Below are 10,103 nucleotides of genomic sequence, written 5' to 3'. Positions count from 1 at the left end.
TGTTATAGACCTTAGTGGAGAGCAGTCTGTCTAGATTTTGGCAGTCTAGTTGATAAAGTTAGACATCTTTATATCATTTCTGAACATTGTTCATCTAAATGAAGCCGAATTACTCAGTGCAAGGCCCTAGCCAAGTACTTTCTGAAAGACCATTTACTTACTGAGATATAGACTTCAATTTTTGTTTGCTCTCTCTTTCTTTTTTAAAACTTAATGTTTATTTTGAATATAGGAAAATAATACCAAGAGTAATAATGTCATTGTTAGGTTAATAGGTTAAAACTCATTGACTGCATTAGTATTTCTTACACTTAACATGTTATACAGTGTATTTTTCAAAAGAAAGATAACTTTGTAAAACAAAAGATGCATGCTTTACAATTTCTTAGTAGATGTAAGATTATTAAAATATATCAGCAGTGATGCTCCTGCTCGAAAACTATCATCTTTCCATCCCCCAAAGCACCTTAAACCAAGTTTTACAGATAGAAGATACTCTGTATTCTTGATGACTAAAGTACTAAAAAATGAATGAATAAATAAATGACTTTTTGAAAGACTTATTTTTCATACATAAATCTAATCTAAAATGTGAGAAAACTTGAAAATATAAAAATAAAATTTTATGTGTATAAGTGGATTTCCTCATATAATTATAACATATATCCAAAAGATAAGATTCAGCAGCAACTCAGGCTTAAAAAGATATAACTTAGACTATGAGGACAACAAAGCTATTAGAACAGCTATAAAAATAGCTGATGAAATTAAAGGCTGCTAAGAAAAATCAGTGGTCTAAACCATATTAAATGCATCTTTTCTGCCTTTTACAGCACATATTGGTCATAAGCACCCACCATTCTCTGGTTCCAAGGGCTCATTTTTCCCTTGCCCTCTTCACATTCAATTTCTAAATACATGTGGAAGAGTTGGTAGGAATACCACAGTGTTTATAATATGTTTTGGAAAATAACAAAATTTCCTGAGAAACAGACTTGAATTTTACATGAATCTCATCTAGTAGCCTTTCAAGGTGACTGGCACATATTTATGGTCATCTTTGTTCTTTAAGAATAAATGTTTATGTAAAGGGCTTATCACTAGTCTGTATGGTGTATGAATTTACAGAAGTTTTAATAGACATTTATCATGATTTTATTTGTCATTTGTGTTGCAAGTTCTTTTGTTTGACAGAAACCCAGAATAGCTCAAGTTTCTGGAGAATTTAAGAGTCTTTTTCTGCCAGTGTGCTGGTTTATACAAGAATTTAGTTCTTAGATGTCAAAGTGGGTGTTGATAATACTCAGAAGGTCTGGGGAATATGTTACTAAGTTGATAAATTTTAATGTAATGAAGTATTTAAATATAATCACCCATATTTAAAACGTTGAAAGAAAAAATTCTGTATCTAGTGAATTCTATAAGTGAAACCTAGAATTCTATACCCAATGAAAATATCTATTAAAAGTGTAAGAGAAGGACACCTGCATGGCTCAGTGGGTTGAGCCTCTGCCTTCAGCTCAGATCATGATCTCAGGTTCCTGGGATCAAGCTCCCTGTGCGGGGGGTGGTGGTGGTGGTCTCTGCTCAGCAGGGAGCCTGCTTCCCCCCACCCCGCTTCTCTGCCTACTTGTGATCTCTCTCTCTGTCAAGTGAATAAATTAAAAAATCTTTTAAAAAAAGTGTAGGAGAAATATTTTTCTTTTTCAGACAAACAAAAACTGAAGGAATTCATTACCAGTGAACCTTTTTGCAAGAACTGTTAAGGAATTTTCTTTAGGTAGAAGGAAAATGATGCAGATCAGAAACTTAGATCTATGTAAAGAAAGGGAGACCATTAGAGAAGGAACAGATGAAAGAAAAATGTAAGCCTATTGTTATTATTTATAAGTGATCTAAAAAATAACTACATGTTTAACATCATAATAATACCAATGCCTTGAGTAATTATAGTGGTTGGATAAGTTAAAGGTCTGATAGCAATGCCATAGAGGATAAGAGGGAGGAAATGTGTATGCAAGTAGAATAGTATTGTTTGAAGGTAGAGTTAGTTAAAGATATATGTGTATGGGGCACCTAGGTGGCTCAGTCGATTAAGCTTCTGCCTTCCACTCAGATCATGGTCTCAGGTTCCTGGGATTGAGCCCCACTTGGCCTCCCTGCTCCTGGGCAGTCTGCTTCTCTCTCACACTCTTTCATTCTCACTTTCAAATAAGTAAATAAAATCTTTTTTAAAAATGTGTAAACTAAAGAGAAACCACTAAGAATTTTAGTATTAAGTAGAATTGAAATTAAAAGTAGAGAAGGCAGAGGAGAAAGAGCCTCTGACAATGAAGAGAAAACATTTAAAACCATGGTTGATATTAATCCAAATATGTCAATAATCACTTTAAATGTGGGTGGCCTACATATACCAATTAAAAGACAAAGATTTTCATAATGGGTAAATAAACAAGAAACAACTACATGTAGTCTTCAAGAAACTCTGTAAAAATAAAGACTCTGCTAAGTTGAAATCAAAGAAAGATACTATATTGCTGTAATTAAAAGAAAGTTGGACTGGTTACATTAATTTTAGACAAAGTAGACTTCAGATCAAGGAGACTATCAAGGTAAAGAAAAGCATTAGTAATGATAAAGGGGTCAATTCTCAAAGAAGACATATTAACCTTAAACATGTATGCATCCGACAACTGCATTAAAATATGTGAGGTATAAACTGACAAAACTGAGAAGAAAAATAGACAAATCCACTATACTATTTGGAGACTTGAGTATCTCCCTGTCAGTAACTGATGGATCAAGCAGGCAGTCAGTAAGAATAGAGTTGACCTGCAAGAATGGAGTTGATCTGAACAACATTATAATCAACTTGGACTAATTGACATTTATAGTATATTTCATCCAAAAATAGTAGAATTCATATCATCCTCATGCTTTCATCCTTATTCCAAACTTACATGCAGCATTCACCAACATACACCACTTTCTGGGTCATAAAACATACTTTGACAATTTAAAAAGAAAATCATACAAAGTGTGTTCTCAGGCCATAATGGAATTAAATTAAAATCAGTTGAATATCTCCAGATATGTGGAAGTCAAACATTATCCATATAAATAACATGTAGGCCAAATAAGAAATCTCAAGAGAAATAAAAATACATTTTGAACTAAATTAAAATTAAAATACAGATTCTAGACATTTATAAGATGCAATGAGAGGGAAATTTAGAGCTTTAAATGCATGTATTAGAAAAGAAGAAAACTCTAAAATCAGTAGTCTAAGCTTCCAACTTAGGAAAGCAGAAAAGAAGAACAATTTAAGCCTAAAGCAAGCAGAAGAAAACAAAATAATACAAAAACAGAACACAGTGAATACGTTGAAAACAGGAAAATAATAGAGAAAATCAATAAATCTAAAAGCTGTTTTTTTTTTATTTCTTTTCAGTATAACAGTATTCATTGTTTTTGTACCACACCCAGTGCTCCATGCAAAAGTGCCCTCCATAATACCCACCACCTGGTTCCCCCAACCTCCCACCCCCTGCCCCTTCAAAACCCTCAGGTTGTTTTTCAATGTCCATAGTCTCTCATGTTTCTCCTCCCCTTCTAATTTCCCTCAACTCCCTTCTCCTCTCCATCTCCCCATGTCCTCCATGTTATTTGTTATGCTCCACAAATAAGTGAAACCATATGATAATTGAGTCTCTCTGCTTGACTTATTTCACTCAGCATAATCTCTTCCAGTCCCATCCATGTTGCTACAAAAGTTGGGTATTCATCCTTTTTGATGGAGGCATAATACTCCATAGTGTGTATGGACTACATCTTCTTTATCCATTCATCTGTTGAAGGACATCTTGTTTCTTTCCACAGTTTGGTGACCGTGGCCATTGCTGCTATAAACATTGGGGTACAGATGGCCCTTCTTTTCACTATATCTGTATCTTTGGGGTAAATACCCAGGAGTGCAATTGCAGGGTCATAAGGAAGCTCTATTTTTAATTTCTTGAGGAATCTCCACACTGTTCTCCAAAGTGGTTTACCAACTTGCATTCCCACCAACAGTGTAAGAGGGTTCCCCTTTCTCCACATCCTCTCCAACACACGTTGTTTCCTGTCTTGCTAATTTTGGCCATTCTAGCTGGTATAAGATGGTATCTCAATGTGGTTTTAATTTGAATCTCCCTGATGGCTAATAATGATGAACATTTTTTTCATGTGTCTGATAGCCATTTGTATGTCTTCATTGGAGAAGTGTCTGTTCATATCTTCTGCCCATTTTTTGATATGATTATCAGTGTGTTGAGTTTGAGAAGTTCTTCATAGATCCTGGATATCAACCTTTTGTCTGTACTGTTATTTGCAAATATCTTCTCCCAATACTCATTCTTCTCAAGTGCACATGGAACCTTCTCCAGAATAGACCACATACGGGGTCACAAATCAGGACTCAACAGATACCAAAAGACTGAGATTATTCCCTGCATATTCTCAGATCACAATGATTTGAAACTGGAGCTCAATCACAAGGAAAAGTTTGGAAGGAACTCAAACACCTGGAAGCTAAAAACTACCTTGCTTAAGAGTGCTTGGATCAACCAGGAGATCAAAGAAGAACTTAAACAATTCATGGAAACCGATGAGAATGAAAACACTTTGGTCCAAAACGTATGGGATACAGCAAAGGCAGTCCTAAGGGGGGAAATACATAGCCATCCAAGCCTCCCTCCAAAAAATGGAAAAATCCAGAATACACCAGCTGTCTCTACATGTTAAAGAACTGGAGAATCAACAACAAATCAAACCAACTCCACACATAGGAAGGGAAATAATCAAGATTAGAGCAGAGATCAATGAGGTAGAAACTAGAATTACAGTAGAATGTATCAATGAAACTAGAAGCTGGTTTTTTTGAAAGAATCAATAAGATCAATAAACCATTGGCCACACTAATCCAAAAGAAAAGAGAGAAAGCTCAAATTAATAAAATTATGACTGAAAAGGGAGAGATCATAACTAACACCAAGGAAGTAGAAACAATCATCAGAAATTATTATCTACAGTTATATGCCAATAAGCTAAGCAACCTAGATGAAATGGATGCATTCCTGAAAAACTATAAACTCCCAAAATTGAATCAGGAAGAAATTGACAACCCAAATAGACCAGTATCTAGTAACGAGATGGAAGCAGTGATCAAAACCTCCCAAAAAACAGGAGCCCAGGACCTGATGGATTCCCTGGGGAATTCTACCAAACTTTCAAAGAAGAAATAACACCTAGTCTCCTGAAGCTGTTTCCAAAAATTGAAGCAGAAGGAAAACTTCCAGACTCTTTTTATGAAGCCAGCATTACCCTGATCCCCAAACCTGGAAAGACCCCACCAAAAAGGAGAATTTCAGACCAATATCCCTGATGAATATGGATGCTAAGATTCTCAACAAGATCCTAGCAAACAGGATCCAATGGCACATTAAAAAGATTATCCACCATGACCAGGTGGGATTCATCCCTGGTTACAAGGATGGTTCAACATTCACAAATCAAATATGATAGAATTGAGTAAGAGAATCACATTAAATAAGAGAATCACATTGAATAAGAGAAGAGAGAAGAACCACATGGTCCTCTCCATTGATGCAGAAAAAGCATTTGACAAAATCCAGCATTCGTTCCTGATTAAAACGCTTCAAAGTATAGGGATAGAGGGAACATTCCTGAACTTCATAAAATCTATCTATGAAAGACCCACAGCAAATATCATCCTCAGTGGGAAAAAGCTCACAGCCTTCCCGCTGAGATCAGGAACACGACAAGGATGCCCACTCTCACCACTCTTGTTCAACATAGTATTAGAAGTCCTAGCAACAGCAATCGGACAACAAAGAGAAATAAAAGGTATCCAAATGGGCAGTGAACAGGTCCAAACTCTCTCTCTTCGCAGATGACATGATTTTTTATATGGAAAACCCAAAAGACTCCACCCCCAAACTACTAGAACTCATATAGCAATTCAGTAACAGGCATGACAAAGTCAATACACAGAAATCAGTGGCTTTCTTATACAATAACAATGAAAATACAGAAAGGGAAATTAAAGAATCGATTCCATTTACTATAGCACCAAGAACCATAAGATATCTGGGAATAAACCTAACCAAAGAGGTAAAGGATCTGCACTTGAGGAATTACAGAACACTCAAGAAAGAAACTGAAGAAGACACAAAAAGATGGAAAACCATTCCATGCTCTTGGATCAGAAGAATAAACATTGTTAAAATGTCTATACTGCCTAGAGCAATCTATACTTTTAATGCCATTCCGATCAAAATTCCCCCCGGTATTTTTCAAAGAGCTAGAGCAAATAATCCTAAAGTTTGTCTGGAATCAGAATAGACCCCGAATTGCTAAGGAAATGTTAAAAAACAAAAATAAAACTGGTGGCATCATGTTACCTGATTTCAAGCTTTACTACAAAGCTGTGATCACCAAGATAGCATGGTACTGGTATAAAAATAGAAACATCGACCAATGGAACAGATTAGATAGTCCAGATATGGACCCTCAACTATATGGTCAAATAATCTTCGACAAAGCAGGAAAAAATATACAGTGGAAAAAAGACAGTCTCTTCAATAAATGGTGCTGGGAAAACTGGACAGCTATATGTAGGAGATGAAACTCGACCATTCTCTTACACCGTACACAAACATAAACTCAAAATGGATAAAAGACCTCAACGTGAGAAAGGAATCCATCAGAATCCTAGAGGAGAACATAGGCAGTAACCTCTTCAATATCAGCCACAGCAACTTCTTTCAAGATATGTCTCCAAAGGCAAAGGAAACAAAAGCGAAAATGAACTATTGGGACTTCATCAAAATCAAAAGCTTCTGCACAGAAAAGGAAACAGTCAACAAAACAAAGCTGTTTCTTTTTTTAAAAAATCACTTAATCTGGGTGCCTGGGTGACTCAGTGGGTTGAGCCTCTGCCTTCTGCTCAGATCATGAACTCAGGGTCCTGGGATCGAGTCCCTCATTGGGCTCTCTGCTCAGTGGGGAGCCTGCTTCCCCTTCTCTGTCTGCCTGTCTCTATGCCTACTTGTGATCTCTCTCTGTCAAATAAATGAGTAAAATCTTTTTAAAAATTTGCTAAATGTGAGAAACTTCTAACTAAGCTAACCAAGAAGAAAAATGTATATTGGTGATGCAAATTATTAGTATTGGGATGCAAAGAGGAATCATCACTACTGATCGTATAGGCATCAAAAGGAAAATAAAAGAATTCTATGGACAGTCCTATGTCCATGAATTTGCTAAGTTAGATGAATGGACCAATCCCTTGGAACATACAAACTACTAAAGTCACACAAGGAGAAATAAATAACCTGAATAGTCCGTATTAAGTAAATTGAATTAATAATTAATGATCTTCCAAAAATGAAATCACCAAGCCCAGATGATTTCACTATTGAATTTTGCCAGACATTTAAGGAGGAAATTATACGAATTCTCTACCGTCTCTTCCAGAAAATAGAAGAGGGAACACTTGTGAACTCATTCGATGAAGCCAGCATTACTTTAGTATTTAAAACATATAAAGACATTGCAAGAAAGGTTAACTATAGACCAGTATCTGTCACTAACAGAGACACAAAATCCTCAATGAAATATTAGCAAGTTGAATCCAAAAATGTATAAAAGGAATTGTATACCCTAAATGAATTAGTTTCTTAGGGTTACCATAATAAACTGTCACACAGTGAGTGGCTTGAAACAATAGAAATTGATTCGGTTTCAGTTCTGGAGTCTAGAAGCCCAGATCATGGTGTAGACAGGGCCCTCAATCAGTCAACTAATATATATAATTTATATGTGACACTTAACTGTAGAAAACATAGGGGGAAATATATAAATCACTTTGGGTTTGGTGATAGGTTTTTAAATATAACACCACTGATACAATCCATGAAAGAAAAATGTGATAAATTTGACTTTATTTAAATTTAAAAAACGTAGGCTCGAGAAAGACACTGTTAAGAGAATTAAAATGCAAGCCATAGACCAAGATAATACGTTTGTAAAACATGTTCTCTGATAAAAGAATTGTAGCCAAAATTACAAAAAAAATTCTTAGCTTTGAATGATAAAAAGACAACCCAATTTTAACAGTGGGCCAAAGATCAGAACAGATACTTAACCAAATAAGAAGTACAGATGGAAATAAGATGAAAAGTTGCTCGGCATTATTTATCATAAGAGACTTAAAAGGTAAAGTGACGATGAGATTCCACTGTATACTTACTAGAATGGCTAATATCCAAAAATATATACTATTGCTGTGAAGATGTGGAGCTACAGGAACTTTTATTCATAACCAGTAGAAATTTAAAATGATGCAACCATTTTGTTTTTTTTAAGGATTTTTAAATTTATTTGTTTGAAAGAGATCAATAGGCAGAGAGAGCAAGAGGAGGAAGCAGGCTCCCCGCTGTGCAGAGAGCCTGATGCGGGGCTCCATCCCAGGATTCCGGCATCCTGACCTGAGCCAAAGGCAGAGGCTTTAATCCCCTGGGACACCCAGGCACCCCAACACAGCCACTTTGAAGGACAGTTTGGCAGTGTCTTATGAAATGAGACAGGACACAGTCACTGTGTTAAGTGCTTACTTAACTGATTCAAAAACTTTTGTCCATACAAAACCTACACGTGAATATTTATAGCAGGTTTTTTCATAATTAGCAAAAACCCGAAGCAACCAGAATGTTCTTTCAAGATGAATAGATAAACAAACCATGATACATTCGTAGAATGGAATATTATTCAGCTGCTAAAAGAAATGAGCTATCCAGCCACCAAAAGCATGGAAAATTTTTAATGAGAATTGCTAAGTAAAATAAACCAATCTGAAAAGACTCTGTACTATATGATCTTGACTTTTTGACATTCTGGAAATGGCAAAATCATTGAGATAGTAAACAGATCAGTGGTTGTTGCCGGGCTGAGGGTAGTAGGGGGGAAGGTAGCTGAATAGGTGAGGCACAGGGCACAGGACTTTTTTTGATTGATGCTGTTCCAGATGGTGAATAGAAGAGACCAAGCATTTATCAAAACCTATAGAACTTTACAGCACAAAAAAATGAAACTTTTTTTTTTTTTTTAGGGTTTAATAAAATCATTTAGGGGGTTGGGAAATCCCCAGATGGGATGAAGAAAGTGATAAAATAATCTAAATATGTTAGAAATGTATGAAACACCTCACTGAAGGGGTTGACAGAATAAGGGGGAGGAGGCTCTAGTGATCCATGTCATAATGAAGCAGAGTTGGAGACAGTAGAGTATGAACTGATGTTTAGCTCAGCATAGCTACAGATGGTCCACAGGTAAATGAGCAGATGGATTTCAGGGTAGGCAAGAGCATGGCAAAGCAGTAATTTAAGGGAAATAACCAATCTGATCTATTCTCCTATCATGGATCTTATTATTATGCAAAACAAACAAATAATAAAAACAGGTACAAACCCTGGTGGGCACCCACACTATCTTTAATGAAAATACTCTTCAGCAAAAATTCCAACTAAAGGGAATTACATTTATAAATGAGCTTTCATTCAGATGAACTTTCATACAAGGAAATGCTTTAAAACTCAGCGTTATTTCTTCTATAAAGATGAATATATTTGAACAGTATAAAATTTATTAATAATGCTAAATTTGACAGAAAGATATTTGTCAAATTCCAGAGGAACATTATTCTTCATGTTTGAGAATAGAATGTTGGGGCTCAAAACACATGAAATTAATTAGTGGAAATTATGGTAGACAGATGCTAAAAATTCACTGAATGACAGATTTCTAACAGATTAAAGGGTGAAGTTATTTTGAGTGTTCTGTTATGGAGGAAAAATGGTGCTTTTTTTTTAAAAAAAAAAAAGATTGATTTATTTATTTTTGAGAGAGCGAGAGAGTGTGCCCAGATAGGGAGAGGCTCCCAGGGAGAGAATCTTACACGGACTCCCTGCTGAGCACTGGGCTCTATGCAGGGCTGGACACTGGGCTTCCCACATGGGGCTTGATTTCATAACCCTGAGACCATG

Source organism: Mustela nivalis, assembly GCF_964662115.1.
Source record: "Mustela nivalis genome assembly, chromosome: 1".
Classification (NCBI taxonomy): domain Eukaryota; kingdom Metazoa; phylum Chordata; class Mammalia; order Carnivora; family Mustelidae; genus Mustela; species Mustela nivalis.
This window is presented reverse-complemented; position numbering follows the sequence as displayed.